Source organism: Erythranthe guttata, chromosome 11 (assembly GCF_056151865.1).
Source record: "Erythranthe guttata isolate IM_541 chromosome 11, IM_541, whole genome shotgun sequence".
Classification (NCBI taxonomy): Eukaryota; Viridiplantae; Streptophyta; class Magnoliopsida; order Lamiales; family Phrymaceae; genus Erythranthe; species Erythranthe guttata.
In genome coordinates this window covers 15,944,084-15,965,840 of record NC_142543.1, presented here as the reverse complement: position 1 = coordinate 15,965,840, position 21,757 = coordinate 15,944,084, and positions in this window count along the sequence as shown.

Genomic DNA, 21,757 nt, shown 5'->3' with positions numbered 1-21,757 from the left:
AATTAGTTAATCTTACAATGAAAATAATATAATGTATAATTAATTTAATAAATTGTGAAACTGATGTATCATTGTTTTGATACCAATTGTTTTAATAATAGTCGTTCTATAATAGTCGTTTTAATAATAGTCGTTTTATTGGCATATAGTTATTTTAACTGAAAACTAAAATAATATAGAAAAGGAATATTTAAAGAAAAATATTAAAAAAATATAAAAAAAGTTTTTTTTTAAAAAATATTATTTTTTAAAGAAGAAATAAATAAAAAAAACGAAAATTAAAATTAAAATATAAAAAATAAAAAAAAATATATCAAACTAGTGGATAATGAGTAGTGAATAGTGGGAGGGTAAATTTGAGAATACAAAAAGAATGGGTTTCTCACTAATAAAGGAAAATGAGCTGGACCCATCCTTATTAAAATAATGTTAGAGGGGGTTCTCACTAATAGTCCCAAAAAAGTAAGATGTCTCATTTTTAATTAAGTGCATTTATTATGGCATGTATACCATTTGCCCATGATGGCATTTTTTTGTTAGTAAATTCAAGTCCATTACAATGGGAAATAGGGGAGGGGTGGGGGGGGGGGACTCGAACCCTAGACCTTTACCTTATCGGTAAAGACTAGGTACCAACTCTCAGGTCTTTCTATAAGAGATTATATGTGTAAACATTAAGGGTGGAAATTGGAACGGAATTTCCGAATTCCCCCAATTTCGATCCGAAAATATACGAATTTGGAACACTTTTTTTCATTATGATTTCCGATATTCCGATTATTTTTGGAATGGAATTGTAATTACATATAAAATTATTGAAAATTCCAATTTCCGATCCGATTGTATTTCCGATATATATATATATATATATATATATATATATATATATATATATATATATATATATATATATATATATATATATATATATATATATATAAAGAGGATCTATGCCCTCAATGATTGACATGTGGCAAATGATGATGTCATTTATCAAAATTGCTTAGTTGGAGTTCAATTGATGAGGTGGATTCTCCAATTGGTGAGTTGTCAATTTTATTTTGGTATGTATTTAAGTTATTTCCTATTTAACATTTATACACTCATTTAAACAATTACCACATGCATATATATTATTTCCAAAGTAAATATTTTATAAATTCAAAATAAAAAAATCTTATTTATATTTTCAGTATTTCAAAATACATTTATTGAAAAAATTCACGATACTCAATTTTTTTATGAATATTCAAATAATTTTCAGAAAAAAACATTTTATTAATAATAAAATATTAAATTAAAGGAATACAATTGTGTTATTTTCATTTTAATTTTCAATATTTTGGAATATTCGAATATCCATTCCATTAAAAATAATTATAAAAAAATATTTTATTTTTTAATTGTACTATTTAATAAATATACAATATTGTTTTTTATATATAATTTCTATTATACCGTATTTCAAATCATACATTTTTAATATGCTATATTTAATATAAAAATAATATTTTTACAAATCATTAATAATTCAAATGAATCTATCAATAAAATAATTTATCAAGATATATGAAAATGATTAAATATAGCATATATCATTGATTAATATATATTATATCAATCATATTTTAAAAATTAATTAAAACTCAATCATTCCATTAATTTTTATATCATATTAATTTGCATTATCCTTGGAAATATAGTATATTTATAAACTTAGGTGTTTACAATTTCGAATTTAAATTAATATATTAATTTTAATATATTATGAAATTATATTTTTTATTTTTTTAAATTAAAATTAATAAATGTGTGTATATTTCATATATTTTGATCATTATCTAAAATTCGAATATGCATTTAATTTTGTGATTGACTTTCTATATTTAATCTGATTTTTTTGCTTACATTTCAAAATCCGAGTTTTTGTTATGCAATATTTGGTAAGCTATGCATTTAACAAATTATTTTTTATTTAAATTAAAAAACAAATCCGTTAAATGTGCCAACTTATTTTTGAAAGATTACATTTCATTATTCATGAAATTCGTGTAATTAATTATATCAATAATTAAAAGATTTCTTCACCTAATTAAATCTGAATATTTAGTTAATTGCACAACTGATTTTTATAATTAATATTTGTTTCCTTATTAATATATTATTTACTTTTATATGTATCAAGAAATAAGTATAAATATCACTAAGTCCACCCATTCTATCTCATTCATCACCTACACAATTTCAATCATACATCTCTCTCTCTCTCTCTCTCTCTCTCTCTCTCTCTCTCTCTCTCTCTCTCTCTCTCTCTCTCTCTCTCTCTCTCTCCTTTTTTGTTAATTCGTAAATTTCTTTTTGTAAATTGTTTGTGTAACATCAGATTTAGTTTATTCGATTCACGTAATTTTGTTGTATATTTTTTGTATATTTTGAAATTCTTTAGTATATAATATTCATATTTATTATTTATTCGTATTTACATAGATTGTATACTATTATGTGTTCGTTTGATTTTTTTTCCCATAATTATGTTGATTTTATTGTTTTTAATATAGTTAATTTATTATTAAAAATTAATTTATGTTTGTATATATCTCACATCACTCATTTAACTCATGGATATATTTTTCTATTTTTTGTTTATTTTTATTTATAGGGACAAAAACTAAAGTACAATCATCTTTCTTTCGCCGGTTTGCATAAAAGGGCATCATTCTGCAAGAATGATTTTATTCGAGGAGCAGATGTAACAATTAATTTATTATTATTTTAAATATGTGCTCATATATTAGTCTATACCAAGTGTATTGAATTTTTTTTAACATTTTTTTTTTAGATTTAGTGTTATTTTTTTCTCCCGTGGTAGAACATCTCAACATGCCTTGGAGTGACTCTACAAAAGCTCTATACAAGAAAACAAAGTAAAGAATTTGAAATAAGAAAAAAAAAACCTTGAAACTTTATTTATATGTATAAGTATAAAGAATGCATTTGATTACTCTTTTTATTGATGTATTTATTATATAGAAAGAAATGCATTTGATTACTCTGATTTCTTTTATTTTATTTGTCTTCATGCTTTACTATTTTTTTTTTTTATTTTTTTTTTCATTGCTTTCTTTCTTAATAAAGAAACTAATTATTTTTTTTAATAAAAAATGAATTTACTTTAATCCATAAATAGTTGAATCATTTTATTTTTGATAGAATGGCCGAATTATTTTTGTCGATTCCAATCCAAATTTAATTTTCGAGGATAATTCCAAAAAAATATTTTCTAAAAATCACTCTTATAATATCAATATTATTATATATTTTATATTTGAAGTGCTAAAAAAATTAAAATTTTTCGATTCGTGTTATTCCTATGTTTGAACTTACTTCGTTTATTTCGATCCGAATCGTCCGATTTCCACCCTTATGTTTGAACTTACTTCCATCATTCTTTTATTATTGATTTCATCGATTTTATATAATGCCATAGATATATTATATTTATGATACTAAAAATAATTTTTTTATTGAAGTGTTTGTAAATATATATTTTTATTCAATAAGAAGAATCGCATTACATAGTAACTTCTTTTTATTTTTCTATGTATTAACACTTACTGTGTTATATGAGAATCCCTAATTTAGAAAACATGTTCATTTGAATTTTGAATAGATTGGTTCTTAGATACTAAAACCTCGATTTCTTTTGAAAAAACTAAAATTTTGATTTTACAATTTGCATCTTCATAAAAGTTCAACTAAAAATTAATTCGTGATGTCATTGTTAATGATTTATTGTATTTCGATAGTGCAAAGTGCTTTTAACTTTTTCAAGAGTGTAAGGTGTCAAAATACCCTATTTAAGGGGTGGAAAGTGGAATTATATATATATATATATATATATATATATATATATATATATATATATATATATATATATATATATATATATATATATATATATATATATATATATATATATATATATATATATATATATATATATATATATATATAAGGTAGTTTTTGCTATATTTAAATGAAATGAATTACGATTTTATATAGTTATTATTTAAATACATAAATAATTTATAATAGACTACATCATTTCTATTACCACAACTATTACTAATACTAATATTAATACCAATGTTGTAAAAAGCGGTAATCGGGTCGAAGGCGGTCAGACACCAACTCACGATTAATCGGTGCGGTGGTGATTAATCGGTGATAAATCGAAAATAAATCGGTTTTTAAATTTAATGTAATATATTTCTAGATATTATTTATAAATACTCAAAGTATATACAAAAAAAATTTATATATGGTCATATCTTCATCATGTATATATCGTAATGATATAATAAAAGTTTAATAATAATAATAAGATCATAATACATAAATATCCTTATAAAATATAAATATAAAAGTATTTTTTTGAATACATTTATTCTTGAACATTCCTAGCATACATCATTAGTTTTTTAACAATAACAGTTAACATAAAAAAAATAAAGCGGAAATTCATATTTTTTTTATTAATATCCCAACTTTTATTTTGAAATATATATATATATATATATATATATATATATATATATATATATATATATATATAACCGATTTTTGCAACCGAGTTTGACCCGCCTTAAAGGTTTGACCACCTCGGACCGTCTCACACCGCCTAAAACCGCCTTACAGGCAAAAAACCGAATTTTCAACCGTTACACTAAAATCGTAAAGGTTTGGGACCGCCTCCACCTCGGAGACTGATTAATCGGCCGCCTTAGCCGATTTTTAGAACACTGACTAATACTAATAGTATTACTATTACTGTTACTGTTACTCTTACTATTACTATAACATTACTATTACTATTACTATTACTATTACTATTACTATTACTATTACTATTACTATTACTATTGGTATTTGTATTAGCACATTAGTATTAGTATTGGTAATATCATTAGCATTAACATATTAGGATTAGTCTTACTATTAGTATTAGGATATGGTTAAAATTAGTATCAAGACTATGATTAATTTAAGATTAAGATTTAGATTAGAATTATGATTATGATTAGTATTAGTATCAGTATTAGTATTAATGTTAGTATTATTATTACGATTAGAATCATATTAGTATTAGAATTAGGAATACGGTTAAGATTAGGGTTATGAATAAGACTATAATTAGTTTAATATTAGTATTATTATCGGTATTAGAATAAAGATTAGTATTATAATTGCAGTTAGTATTAGGATTAGAGTTAATATTAACATTAATATTATGATTATGATTAGCGTTAAGATTATAATTAAGATTATAAAAAGATTAGAATTAAGATACTTATTAGTATTAGGATTAGGATTAGGATTAGGATTAGGATTATGAACATAATTAGTATTACGATCAATATTATGGTCATAACTAATATTAATATTAGTAATAATATGAGCAATAGTAATAGTAGTAATAATGTTAGTATCAATATTAATATTAGTATTAGTATTAGCATTAGTATTAGTATTAATATTAGTATTAGTATTAGTATTAGTATTAGTATTAGTATTAGTATTAGTATTAGTATTAGTATTAGTATTAGTATTAGTATTAGTATTAGTATTAGTATTAGTATTAGTATTAGTATTAGTATTACTATTAATATTAGTATTAATATTTGGATTAGTATTTGCATTAGCATTAGCATTTGCATTAGTTTTGGTATTGGTATTGGTATTGGTATTGGTATTGGTATTGGTATTGGTATTGGTATTGGTATTGGTATTGGTATTGGTATTGGTATTGGTATTGGTATTGGTATTGGTATTGGTATTGGTATTGGTATTAGTCTTAGTATTAGAATTAGTATTAGTATTAGTATTAGTATTAGTATGTTGGGATGTGAAGCCCATGATTCAATCAAAATTCACAAGAGGTTCTAGATTAACCAATTTTAATTTTATTAACAAGCTCTGTTTAGATTCGTTTAAAGCGGAATAATTCTAATCTAGCAACTTACAGTTTTCGCGAGCAGATTTGTTTCTATCTTCGGCGCACGAACGAGGATCCACACCAAGACTTCAATCCTCGAAAAACTGCTGTCCAGAAATTTACAGCCCTCTTCATTCACCGATATCTCCGAGATGGTTGATCTGATTAAGAAACCCTTCGGAAAAATTATATTTCTATGGGTTAGGAAGCTACTGTATAAATTTCAGGCCAATCAGACAAACACTTGATTTATGGTGATATTCCTCGCATGACTGCTCAGAAATTTCGGGAATAATAGGTTGCTCTATAAACCTATAATCTTCTATTGTATATCCCGGATTAATAATTCTTCCATCGTCTGTGTATTATTATCAATTATTTTATATTTTCAACTATTTAAATTAGATGTCATTTATTTTAATTATGTTCATTTATGTTAGACATATCAATTTTATATATAAAAATATATATATACGTCCAGTTATATTTATTCTACACCATTTTTTGGTATAGTTAAAGAATGTTGACCATATTTATACACGGTTATGATTAATTGAGTTTTTAGAGAAAGAAAATTGGATATGATAATGTATTTCAAAGTTCAAATTCAAAAACCAAATCTTGATAATCATTATTAAAATATCTCTTGCAATTTTCCTCATTTTGTCTCTTGAGTGGCATATGCATAGAAAATATTTATTAAAGGAATTCAAATCTACCGTTAATAGTCAAATGAAAAAAGGGAGTAAGAAAATGAAGAAAAATGAAAATAACAAATTGGTTATCTCATTTCTTATCCCACATTTAGATGGAAAGTTTACAACTTTAATCCCACAAATTCATGCATGCAATTCCTGGTATTGATACTCTTCTACATAAATAGTAATGTAGCAAGTTTTAATTCCATATTTAATTACACTATTTACCTTCAAATTGTCACTACAAAATAACGTATAATTCACATATTATTTTGTAATCAATCAATAATAAAAGAAAAAAAATCCGGCTCATTAATTACAAGATTATAATCATATCAATAATAATAATTTATTTTCCTAATTTAAATATACCTAAAAAAATCTTCTTACATCACATCCCAAACATTATAAATATGCCATTTTTTCATTTATTTTTTTCGCATCATAACATTACATTGCTCACAAGTCCTTTCGTTTTTTCTTTGTTTTAATCATCTTTGGTCGCCTTTTTCTTCTGTTTTTTTTTTGTATTAACAAGACAAAATCAGTTATATTGATATTAATTTTGTTTATTTTATTACTTATTTTGATATTCTTTTACATTTTATTATAATGTTGTTGTTACGTTATACATGTAAACTGTAATATATCGTTTTATTTTAATGGTGAACCATTAATATATGTTAATGTTTGGTCGTAGTTGTGTTCTAATATTGACTCAAAATAGTTTTACATTGCAGATTTATAAGATGACATTTCACGAGGAAATTCTTCCGGTTGGTGAAGAACGACCACTGATTGTTGGATTCAACATGCTCGATTCAACTCGCTTGAAATATTATCGGACGAATCACAAAGATTTAAACGATGAACTGTATAAATGGTTGTAAGAAGCAACATTGAGTGGAGAATCTAATCAAACCAAAACGGTGAACCGTGTCGTATTGCCTATGTCTTCTATCAGGGGATCGCGTAGTAAGTTTTTGAAATAATTTGGATGTAATATCTTTTAAAAGTTGTCATTTCAAACATTATATTCTAGGGCAAATGGCAAAAAGGCCCATCACATGGGACTTAAATGCATTTTGGTCCACAAAAAAAAAACAGTCTCTCAATTAAGCCCATCCTCATGTCTTTAGTCTAAAATACCCTCAATAATATAATTCTTATCAATTCCACCCATTATACTCTAACTTCCTTAATATTACACATTGACCCCGAATTTAAACAAATATATCACATTAACCCCCAAAACTTTTTTTTTCAGAAAATAAATTTTTTTCTAAAATGTTTTTTTTCAGGCCAGATTCCGGCGTTGACTTTTTTTTTTTTTTTTTTGAATTGTTTTTCTTAGAAAAAAATATTTTAATTAATATTACTGTCTTGGCTACTAAATTACTGTCTCAGACAGTAATATTACTGTTTGGGACAGTAATATTATGAATATTATTTTTCAGAACAATAATATTAATAATATTATTGTCTAAGACAGCTAAACTACAGTTGGAGACAATAATTTAACATCCAAGGCAGTAATATTAATGAATATTTTTTTTTAAGGAAAGTAATTAAAAAAAAAGTCAATTAACAGTTAAATTACTGTCTCCGACAGTTAAATAACTGCCGGAGACAGTAATTTAGCAACGAATACAGTAATATTAATTAATTTTGTTTTTAAGAATAAAAAAGTCAATTAACAGTTAAATTACTGTCTCCGACACTTAAATAACTGCTGGAGACAGTAATTTAGCAACGAATATAGTAATATTAATTAAAATATTTTTGAAGAAAAAAAAAACAAAAGAGTCAATTAACAGTTAAATTACTGTCTCCGACAGTTAAATAATTGCCGGAGGCAGTAATATTAATTATCTATTTTTTTTTTAAAAACAAAATTATAAAAAAAAAAAAAAAAAAAAAGAAAAAATCAACGCCAATCAACGGCGGCGACCAGCGGTCTCCGGTGGTGGCGGGTCATAATTGGGGTCAAAATTGAAATTAGGGTTAAAATTGGTTAATTGATGAAATTGGGCTAAATTGGGGTGTAAATCATGAAATTTGAGTTAAATTGGGTTTCAATGAATTAAGGGTAATTTTGGTATATATAAAAGGATTTTCCTTATTTGCAAATAAATTTGAATGGGCTGGATTTATTTGAAAGACAAAAAAGTTGGATGTCCCTCTTTTAATTAAGTGCCCTTGTCATGGGCCTATTTGCTATTACCCCTATATTCTACTGTAATCTGTCATTTTCGATTTATAGTGAAACAAATCATTTAATTATGTATTGTTCTTAAAAAATATGTCTATATTTTCTGTATATTTATTCGATACCATATTGCCCTTTTTTGTTTTGTATAATAATTTGACTTTTTGCTATTATATAATAATTGATCATTTTTAATACTTTTGCTATTCTACAGGTATTTCCTCGAATGCCTAATATATATATATATATATATATATATATATATATATATATATATATATATATATATATATATATATATATATATATATATATATATATATATATATGACTTTTGTTAGCTATTATATAATGAATTGACTTTTGACTATTCAATATAACTTGAAATATGTATAATAGTATTTTGTTAACATTATTATGGTATGTTCATATTTATTTTAATCACAACAAAAAATATTTTGGCAAACTTTAAATAGTTTTTTAAATCGTACTCATATCAAATTATTATTCTGTTTCAATTTAAAATATGTGCAATAGGATTTTGTTTACATTATAATGGCCATATTTATATTTATTTTAATCACAAAAAAAAAATAGTAAAATGCAAGTAGCATTTTTTTAATCCTTATCAAATTTCGTCAAATTATAATAGTATTTCGAATCTACACATTTTAATAACATCGAAACCCGTTTTCAGATACGTTACATTTTTAAACAATGAAAATAAGTTATAAAAATATATGCATGATTTAAGATTTTTTTTTAATTGATTTAATAATATGGATTAAAGGTTGGTTTTTTTATTTGAATATAGTTAAATAAATTTTAGATTTGACTATTTACCAATATTACTGGAAATGTGTACAATACTATTTTGTTTACATTACTATGGTAATGTTTATATTTATTTTAATCACAACAAAATATATTTTTAGCAAAATATAAATAGCCTTTTTAATCCTACCCATATGAAATTATCATTCTCTTTCAATTCGAAATATGTATCATAGTATTTTATTTATATTATTATGGTAATGTTCATATTTATTTTAATCAAATTTTAATAAAATATATGTAGCTTTTTAAATAGTTATTGTTTTATCCATTTCGTTAATCCTTATCAAATTTCGTCAAGTATATGCTCATACTGTAGATGGATGTCAAATAAATTTATTTTATTCAATATCTAAAATTAAAATATAAATTATATATTTTTCTTTATAGATGGATGTCAAATATGTGCTATGAAATATAATTTTATTTATTACAATTTAGAAACACAACATGGTGGATATTTATAAATTTATTGCAGATGTGATCTGATATGAACGATGTCAATCCATGTGTTAAATGCGAATTGTTTCTCTTATTTTTTACGTATTTTTTTATCTAAATTATTTAATTTAATTTTATGCACACCGTAATTAGTTGTACGCTTATTTGCATTATGATTTGAGCATCAATGATTCTTTAGCATTAACATTAGCGTTGTACTATTAGTATTCGTATTAAGATAATAGTTAATACTAGGATTAGTATCAAAATTATATTAAGATTGTGATTAGAATTAATATTAGTATCAACATTAGTATTAGTACTATGATTAGAATTAAGATTAATATTAGTATTAATATTATGATTACTATTAGCATTATAATTGGAATATGATTATGATTAGTATTCTGAATTCTGAATTATAATTAGGATAACATAAGGATTAGTATTATGATGGGTTACGTACCCATTTCCCCTTCAGCTAAAACACAACCATATAGCATTTGTGAAGAAAAAAACATGTTCCAACGGAGAAGATAAATTATTGCTCGATAGCTAAAATCAATCCTCCAATATTTTATTGTACATGAGATTTTGTGTATCTGATTTTTTTTCTTTTGGTTCTAGAGATTTCTTTCCACTTTTATATATATATATATATATATATATATATATATATATATATATATATATATATATATATATATATATATATATATATATATATATATATATATATATATATATATATATATAATACAATTTACAAATATCAATTCATAAAATAGTTGAAAATTAATATCATACAATAAATGCTAACTATCAAATGATATGGTTGTAGTAGAATAGTAAAATCTCAAGTGGTACAACGCTATTCATTAGCTATTATAGATTTAGAATCTCCTATAGCTCTTAACCTTGGAGATGCTCTTACTATTACTAATACTATTACTATAAGTATTGATATTGATATTGGTATTGGTATTGGTTTTTGTATTAGCACATTAGCATTAGTATTAGTATTATTATTAGTATTACTATTACTATTACCATTAGTAGTATAAGTATTAGTATTAGTATTAGTATTAGTATTAGTATTAGTATTAGTATTAGTATTAGTATTACCATTAGTAGTATTAGTATTAGTATTAGTATTAGTATTACTATTTGTATTAGTATTAGTATTAGTATTAGTATTAGTATTAGTATTAGTATTAGTATTAATATAAGTATTAGTATTATTATTAGTATTAGTATTAGTATTAGTATTAGTATTAGTATTAGTATTAGTATTAGTATTAGTATTAGTATTAGTATTGGTATTAGTATTGGTATTGGTATTAGTATTAGTATTAGTATTTTAGTAGTAGTATTAGTATTAAGTATTAGTATTTAGTATTAGTATTAGCATTAGTATTACTATTGGTATTACTATTAGTATTAGTATTAATATTAGTATTAATATTAATATTAGTATTGGTATTAGTATGAGTATTAGTATGTGTATGAATATTATTATTAGTTTTAGTATGAGTATTAGTATTAGTATGAGTATTGGAATTGGTATTGGTTTTGGTATATGTATTGGTATTGGTATGGTATTGGTATTGGTATTGGTATTGGTATTGATATTGGTATTGGTATTGGTATTGGTATTGGTATTGGTATTGGTATTGATATTGGTATTGGTATTGGTATTGGTATTGGTATTGGTATTGGTATTGGTATTGGTATTGGTATTGGTATTGGTATTTGTATTTGTATTGGTATTTGTATTTGTATTTGTATTTGTATTTGTATTGGTATTGGTATTGGTATTGGTATTGGTATTGGTATATGTATTGGTATTTATGTTGGTATGAGTATTGGTATAAGTATTAGTATTGATATTGATATTGGTATTGGTACTGATATTGGTTTAATATTGATATTAGTATTAGTATTGATTTTTGTATTAATATTAGTATTAGTATAGTATTAATAATAATATTTGTATTAGTATTAGTATTAATATTAGTATTTGTATTAGAAGTGGCATGGAGTATTATACGTCGCAATATGAAGAATTAAGAATATAGGTGGCATAAAGATATCATCAATTTGGAATAGACGACTAATATTACTTGCGATAATGTCTACTAGGAATTTTCAGTGAATATGAATTTACATCATGAAAATTGTATATTGTGATTCAAATGCACATTTGTTGTTTTTATTATATATATAATTATTTACTGTGTTAGTTTATTTGCCCTTTATGCAAATTTTATTGTCTACTCCACTAAATTTGTTTTTTAGAATCGAGGTGATTTATTACAAATTGTATTTATTTTTACACCTTTAAGTGATTACGTTTCAGTAATGTGTATCACTGATTGCATTTGAACAATGAAAAATGTGTATGTTACTCGCAAAGAGAGTTATATTAGATGTCAATGGATGTGTTGTAAAACACTACTTTGATAATTAAGTTTTGTTAAGGATCTGAGTGTATTGAACGAGATAGTTGTACCATTTGGATCAGATAATATATATCTTATTTTTTATATCACAATTTTCATTTTTTATATTTTCTTTTATCATTTATTTTGTTTATATTGGTACTTAAATAAAATGGAATTGACATAGTTTTAAATTTTTTAGATGATATCGTAATATATATCAACTATTGACTATTCAAAGTTTTCGTTCGATTATTTTATCTAAAATATATTTTTTTTTATATTACCACATCATCGCATTAACATCCTTTTCATTCATAAATGTGTTTGATTTATCTTATCGGCGTGTTTTAGTCAGTAAAAAAATGTACTTTGAACTGATCCCCGTGCATCGCACGGGTGAGTTACTAGTATATATATATATATATATATATATATATATATATATATATATATATATATATATATATATATATATATATATATATATATATATATATATATTGTATTTTTGAATTGTTTTTCTATTCATGTTTTGCAAGAACTATGTTTACTTTTTCTTTTTTTGAAAATTTGTAAGAGCTATGGTTGCTTTGATAAATCAATTATGTTGTTTTTACAAGTGTTTACATTTCATATTTTTGACTTTTGCTTTGAGTTCTTGCCTTTTGCCGGAAAATTACAAAAATATTAAAAAAAAAATACTAAAAATTTACCATTATTTCCGATATTGGAACAAAAAATTAAGCATTAATGCAATTTCCAAAAAATACGAAATTCTCCGATTCCGAGGTAATCCGAAATTGGAATAGATTTAAAATTCCTATTTTTCTGGAACGGAAATTGTAACCTATTTTTTTGACTTCCGAAAAAAATTGGAAAATTTTCGAAAAAGGCATTTCCGATCCATTTCATCCGATTTCCACCCCTAGTAAAAATCCATCTAACAAAATTCAATTTCTAGCAGATTTTATTATATGTATTTGTCAAAAGTACCCCTAACAATATATGGAAAAATAAATCCTCAAAATAAATCCCCGATTTTTCTCCCTATTTCGTTTGAACTAACTGTTACCAAATTTGACCACCCAGTGACTGCAAATCGTAAAATTTGCCTTTCGTAGGTTGCACTGTCGAAGCATTTGCAATTTACAATGTCGTTTTTTGTTTGATTTGCGGAACCAGTTTGCCCCCTTTTCGTTCGTGATTTATCAATTGTTTGTTGTTTGAAGACATCGTCTGGTGTTTAGCGTTTGTTTTTTGAGATTTATTATACGATTAAGTCTTGGTAAGAAACGATCATGTAAATTGTTTGTATGATTGGTGTATGCATTTTGATTTTTTTGTTCTGAGTTTGTATGTTGTTTTTATTATTTGCATTTGGTTGTTTTTTTAGTTTGCATTTTGCTGGTTTGCTATTTATTGCAATATTTCTATACTAATTCGAGAAACTTTTTTTCCCTAACAGCAAAGGAGGATGATGACATAAAATCCCCAAAATCAGGTATAAAAAATGAGGGAGTTAATGTTCTAACTTTGGTTATGTTTATTCTTAAACAAAATGTAACTGCATTTAAAGTTACAATATTTAAGGTTTGTTTGATGTTAGTCTGAGTTTTTATGCGTTTTTTGAAACAAGATTTGCATTTTTCTCTTTAATGTTTGTTACTATGATTGTGTATTTTGCTATTTTATGGTTGATGTTTGGTACTTATGTAATTTGAATTCTACATTTGTTGGTTAATTTTGAGTAGTGTTGATAGTTGTTTGCACTAAGATGTTAGACTGAGTTGAGTATACTTTTCGTAATTCTATGTTATGAGTTTGCTTTATGTAATTCTCTCTTATGAATTTGCAAGTTGCATTTCGTTATGTTCATTTTGAATTTATGCATCATACCAGTTTTGTTCAAAGACTAAAGTTTTTAGTTTTATTTTTTTGGTACTTTGAAGACTCCATTTATGTTTTTTTTTTTTTTTTTCAAAAAACCATATATTGATAATTTTGATTTGGACTTAGTTATGTTAAATTGAATAAGGCAGCCAGTTTTGAATTGCATAATATAATCTTTTGTTTGTAAAAAAAAATGTAAATTGAATTAAAAATAAACCAATAGCAGATTGTATTTTTTAGTGTCACATAGAGTATTTGGAATGTTTGCCTTGAAAGTTTCATTAGTGATAGTTTTAGTCCGCATTTTGCTATTATGAGTTTGCACTTAGTTATGTTGCTACGATAAGCTTAATAATTTTGCTATTATGAGTTTATACTTAGTAGCATTGTTGTTTTTTGTTATGAGTTTGAAGTTTTAATCTTGCAATTTTTGTTTGCATTTGCAAATAATGTTTGCTATTTTCAAGTACCATTTTTATTTAAATGATTCATGTGTCATTTATTTACATATGGTGTCTTTATTTGCAGTTTGCATTTTGCAAGTCTTGTATGCACTTACATAAGTTGTTAGTTGTTTAAAACTTTGCAATATAACATTGTTTGGATAATTCCTTAGTTCTGGTTTTTTCTTTTTGCTTTTCCAACAGTCGAGCCAAATAAAAGGGAAAAAATCACTAAATCATCAAAAGGAAAAGAAAAATCAACTTAGACTGCAGTCGAGACCCAAGAACAACCAACCATTACAGAAACAATAGATTCCACAATATTGTTCAAATCTCATTTTGTTATCCCGTGTATTACAGAAACAATCGATTCCACAATATTGTTCAAATTTCATTTTGTTATCCCGTGTATTACAGTTTGCAGTTTGTTGATAAAAGGGTTTCATCTTTTACATCACCTTGCAAATTCCAAGTTTAAAATTGCAAAAGAAAATGATTGTTTGCTATTGCTTTATGCAAGATTATTTTTTTTCATACCAATGCATCTCGCAAATTATGTTTGACATTTTAATGTTTACATTTATTCATGGTGCAATTCGCTATTTACTAGAATGATATAACAGTAGTAATACACACTTAACAAAGAAAAAAAACATCATTCTAAAAATTGCAATTTGTTTATCATTTCTTTTGTATTTTGCTGTTGTTATTGTATGCAATTTTTTATTTTCCTATTACAACTTGGAAAAAAATAAAAATTAGTGGATAAAATAATTAAAATTTTAAAGATAACATTAAAAAAAATGCAAATAAATGTCTATGATGAAATCATACCAAAAAATATAACAAGTAAATAAATACCATACTACAACAATTTTGTAACATTAAATATGTATTTTCAAATTCCTTTTGGTGTTTGATGTTTGATGTTTTTTCTTTGATAGCAAATTAATTATAAATCCAAACATAAATTATAAGATTCTACATTACAAGGGAAAAAAAATTGAAACAGTAAGAGAGAGATAAATATGTAAGAGAGAGAGAGAGACATATAGATGAGCGGTGCGACGAGAGATATATAAATGCGTGAGAGACACATAAAGATATGTAGAGAGGAGAGAGAAGAGAGAAAAATGAAAGTGATATGTGAGTTTGTTCCCTTATTTTTCAAAATAATATTTTCATATAAATATTAATTGAGAATATTTGTGTTCATATACAAATAATTTTATTTAATTCATATTAATTTTAATAGTCAAGGGACTTACACCTATATTCATCTAATCACTTGGATCTCCACTTATATAAGTTCAAAATTAGGGGTATCTAACAAATAAAACATTTAAATAAGTCAAGAATTGTATGAAGTGGACCTAAGAAATTCATGTTAAGTCAAAAGGAGTTCGTGTGAGGGTTGGAGGTTATGTTGACCGGTATTATATCTCGTCAGAAAAATAAGGAATAAAATTAAAAAAAAAAACCAAAAAAAAGAATAAAAAATCAAAAAGTTAGTCCAAACTAGGGGTGTGAACGAGCCGAGCTCGCCTCTTTTGGCTGGCTCGAGCTCGAGCTCGAGTTTATTTTGTCGAGCTCGAGCTCGAACTCGTCGAGTTCCTCTTTTTTTGGCTCGAGCTCGAGCTCGTGTCAATTTTGTCGAGCTCGAGCTCGAGCCCATTGTCTTTTTTTTTTATATTTTTTTAATTATTATTTTATTATTAAAAATTATTTTAAAAAATAAAAAATAAAAACTATATTGTAATTATATATATTTTTCATATTTGTATTTATTTCTATAATATTTTATATTATTATTCATTATTTAAATAAAAATAACATATAAAAAAATAAAAAATAAATAAAATAATAATACTAAATCTGGCTCGCGAGCCGGCTCGCGAGCTCATGAACAACTGAAAACCGGCTCGAGCTCGGCTCGTCAGAAAGCTCGAGCTCGCGAGCTCGAGGTCGAGCTTGAAAATCTCGATTCCGAGTTCGAGCTTTTTACGAGCCGGCTCGTCGAGTTCACGAGTCGGCTCGGCTCGTTTACACCCTTAGTCCAAACAACAAGTAATACATATTAGGGGTCATTGGCTCTCATATAATTAAGAAATGATGATATGTCCATCTCTTAAATCTTTCTTTGTGATAACCCCTATAAATTTTATTTGCAATGCTATCTTTATGTCAATTGTCATAGTTTATCCCTATTATTCTTTTTTTGTCTCTTTTATTTTTTATTATTTTCGGATTTATTTAGCATTTTTTTTATTTTTTATTTTTTATTTTTTTACTATTTTAAGTAATACAAATATTCTTTGAATTTTTTTAATTTTTTTTTAAACAAAAAATTGTTTTTTTTTCCTCGACAAGTTTACGACGCCGAATATGATTATAGTTAAATATAACTATATGTGACTATATCAACTGTAGTCATATTATTTTTTTATATTGCAGTTTTTTACATTTTCAACTTAAAAATTTCGATTATATAGTGTGGTACCCAAATTATATAAAACATTGAAGATTCCCTATTGTTTACGAAAACAATCCAATCAACATCCACAAAAAAAAAAACACAATTTAAAACGAGAAGATAGAACATATTCGAATATGACTACAGTGTAGAAAATAAAAGCAAAAAGGGAAGAACTAAAACATATGACACCACATGAATGATTATGCACATTTTCACAAAAGAGACTCGGATCTTGGCGGCAGTGGCGGCAGCGCTGGCGGTGAAGGACTCAACAAATGCGGTAGCGCCCTCAAATCAGAATTTCGTCGCCACCGTCTTCCATCGTCTCCTGTGTCGTCACTGTTTCTCCACCGTTCATTGATTTGCGTGCACTTGCCTAGCACTTGCACCTTCTCTGGCCGCCGTTGTCGGCCTCCCATCATTAACGTTGAGAGAGATTGAGAGAAGATAGAACAAAAATTGAGAGAAAGAGAGAATAACAAGAATTGTAGGTTTGATGTTGATGGTAGGCTGAGAGAATAACAAATAAGAGAGAATAACGAGAAATAAAGAGAGATTGTGGGTTTGAGATGTAGGGTTGAGATGTGTATTAAAAGGGTAAAATATAGATAACATATTTTTAAGGGGGGCCTCACTAATTTAAATTGATATTTGGGTTATGAAAAAAGTCTTTAAAGTCAGTTGTGTTTAGTTCAAAATATTTTCCATTTGCGGGGATATTGCATATTTCCCCCACATATTAATATTAGGGAACGACTGATAAGTGTTCATTTTGCATGATTTTCACTTATCAATTCTTCAAGTTTTGGTCTTCGTTCGTACGAGTTTTCGGCTTTATTTGTTTATATTATGCGTTTCTTGTTTTATTTATATTTTCAGGTTTTGTTAGCTATTTTTGCCGATTCGAAACGATTTTGGAAGCGAAGCCGAGAATCAAACCAAACAAGTGCAAAGTTGCATTTTAGCGGACAATGGCAGCGTTCGGTATTTCATGCATAACTCTCTCATATGACCTCCGATTGAGCTGATTCAAGTGGAGTTAGAAAGCCAAGTGCAAGGGCTACAACTTTTGTGAAATGCATTTTTGTCGAATTCGGCCTGAAAAATGGTCAACACGGAGTTTAAAGTTCAGACAGTCACCATATCGCGATATTGCCATCCTGTATCGCGATATGGGGAGAAATGAAACAGAGAGCTTGCATTTTTGCCATATCGCGCGATATGCCATCCTGTATCGCGATATGGGGAGAAACGAAACAGAGAGCTTGCAATTTTACCACATCGCCCGATACTGATGCCCATATCGCGATATGGCCTCGGGATGTGTAAAAAAATATCTAAAAAGGCAAAGCTTCCTCAAGAAGCTTTGACTTACTATAAATAGAAGCAAGCCTCATTCTTCGACTGGAATCTTCGATACTCTTCGAGTTCTTCTTCGGTTTTCTCTTCGGTTCTCGCCAGTTCTTCGCGGGAAGCTTCGACGAGGGTTTCGACTCGGGTTTTTCATAAGCTTTTTCTTTACGTTTAGTTTATGATTTCTCGTGTTCTTCATTTTGATGCTATGTTTGTAATGAACTAAGCATTTTCTTTTAGGGAAATGAAACCTTGTATATATTGATTTTGATTTCCAGATCTGTGATCTATTTGTCGTTCTTTGATTCTGTTTATGTTTTCCTGTATTAAATGCTTTCGATTGTTTGGCCAACAGTTGAATTGATTGTAAATGGGAATGAACTCGAGAGAGGATTTCTCGTTTGATTTTAGGAAAACATAGCTCGGGTTGTGGAAACGGAGACGTGATGCACCTCGGGTAGCCCTTAAGGACTTGACCTAAATGCTCTCTTAATATCAGGTTCTGAACGGAGACGTCGAACCTGTGGGTAGACTCTAACTACACTGGAGACGGGGGTTAGGGTATTTTAGTGTCTGGGTTAGCGAACATAGAATTGACATTAGATTCGGATTTGTAGATCTTTATCGATAGTACACTGGTGGATTTTACCCTAGAAGCCATCACACGTCGGAATTCCTTGCTTGTCCTGGCGGACCGTTGTTTTTATTTATTGTTTCCTTTTAGTTTCGTTTCTCCCATCCATTCTTGATCGTCTAGATAAAGTTTAGGATAGTATAATTACGGTACTTGGTAGATTTAGGAACTTAATTCCCTGTGGATCGATATCTGGAATTCACTATTCTACAAAACGCGATACTGTACACTTGCGGTTATTTATACGTAGGTTTTACGCGTATCAAGTTTTTGGCGCCGTTGCCGGGGAATTAGTTAATCTTGAATTTACTAATATCGTTACCAACTATCCTTGCTTTACTTTAGACATTTTTTCTTTTATTTTATTTTTTTCATTTTGATTTTTTTTTTTTCATTTGTTTTTGGCAGATTTGTATACATTGATGGCCTCAATTTATGATCTCTCTCTTAGCGAGATTCAATCCAGAGCTGATTACATTCAACAAGAGTTGGAGGATATTGAAAGACATCGAAGGTTGAACCCATAAAATGGATTTGCACAGACAAATGAGCACTTGTGCTATTTACAAGACGAACTCCAGTTTCTGGCAAATATTTTCAAAAATTTTCAGAGATGTCACATTCACAAACCACATCCGACCATCTTATATGAAGACAACGAGGTATTTACAGATTTTCGTATGAACGATGAGGTTGAACACCTTGAGGGAATTATTCATCCCAGTTCTGTAGATACTTTTGCGTGTGATGAGAGTGGGATGAAGATGATGGTAGAGGAACTTGACGAACAAAATCCTATCCACATTGCTACTCCGGATTTGAGTGTGAGCGAGGAGACGAGTTTCAAATTTGAGGTAGAGCTTTCTCCAAAGCTCGAGTATCTTGTATACGAGTTTGAGAGATCGGTAGGCAAGCAACCCATTCTAGTCTCCTACCGACTGATTTCCAAAGCAAACGAGAAGTTCCATGGGATGGGATGGGCACTACGTGATTGCAATCTAGTCCATGATATGATTGCAAAGTATGTATCAAGACTGACGGATGGATGCGCAATCTACAAGGTTTTGGATTGGACATAATCCGTCCAAAACGTGTCGAGCCGTCGACAGTAAAACAGGCGCTGAATGGGAGGCAACCCATTATTTATTTCTCGTCATTTTGTTATTATTTGTTTTCGTCATTTTTGCATTTTTTTTTCTTTATTAAAGCTAGATTTCACCCATTTTCTTGATTTTTGCCGGTATCTCGTTCCCAAGAAAAGAAGAGCAAGAAGTCGGTGAAGTCTACAAGACTCCGGCAATTCGCCCTCGGTGCTAAAATTCATGGCACCCCGTGCAACCAAAGAACACTTTCGCAACCGTAGAACACTGATCAATCTGCGGCACGACTGTTCAGGGCGTATTTCTTTCTCCTTTCTTTTATTTTTCGCATTGAGGGCAATGCATGATTTAAGTTTGGGGGTGAGTTTAGCTTATTTTGATTTGGTCTTTTGCATGCATATCATATATTTTAGTTTCATTTATGTATTTCGATTTCCGTAATTGTGTTATGTTTGTCACATGCATTTCATTTAGGATCGAGTGTAAGTTGCATTTCCGGATTCTATTGAAGCAAAGCAATTAATGAATTAGTAGACTGGCTAGTTGATTTTAAAATTGAAATTGTGGATAACCGGCTAATAATAGATGAACCTTCCGACTGCGTTTTTGCAACTTGTGTGGATAGCCTTTCGAATCCTTTCCGATTAAGCTTGGGCGCACTTTTCTGAGGGGTATAATAGTCTGAGGTTTGGGGGGCGAGTTAGAATTGAATTATGTGTTCACAATTCGAGTTGTTGGCTAAAAGTTCTATCAATGGTCTTTACGTTTTTATTTTATGTTATTTTGTCTATTAAAAAAAAAAGATAAAGATAAAGAGAAAAATAATAATTTGTGGTATTGTTGTGATTCACGCTCTGATTTCCCCGCCTTTCTGACTCGAGCTTAACCCGTTGGGTGCACCTCGTCGCCTAAGTCTCTCGAGCTGTCGAGCTTGGGGGTTTCTTGGACTAAAGTTCGATACATGGGTCAGAGAGATAACACAGTGGTATCGAGCCTTGCACGAGTCACGATTATTCCTGTTTCAAAAAAAAGAAAAAAAGAAAAAGTTGTGATGAAAATCACCAAAAAAATTGTTGTTGTCATTTTTTTTCTATTGAATAAATAGACCTTACTTATGCCCAACTTGAGTTTCTGAATTTCAGAATCAAAACTTACTTTTCATGCACATTTCTACTCAAAACCCTCGATAATTGTGTTTACTGTTTAATTACGGATTCTTGAGTCTATCTTTCATTTTGGT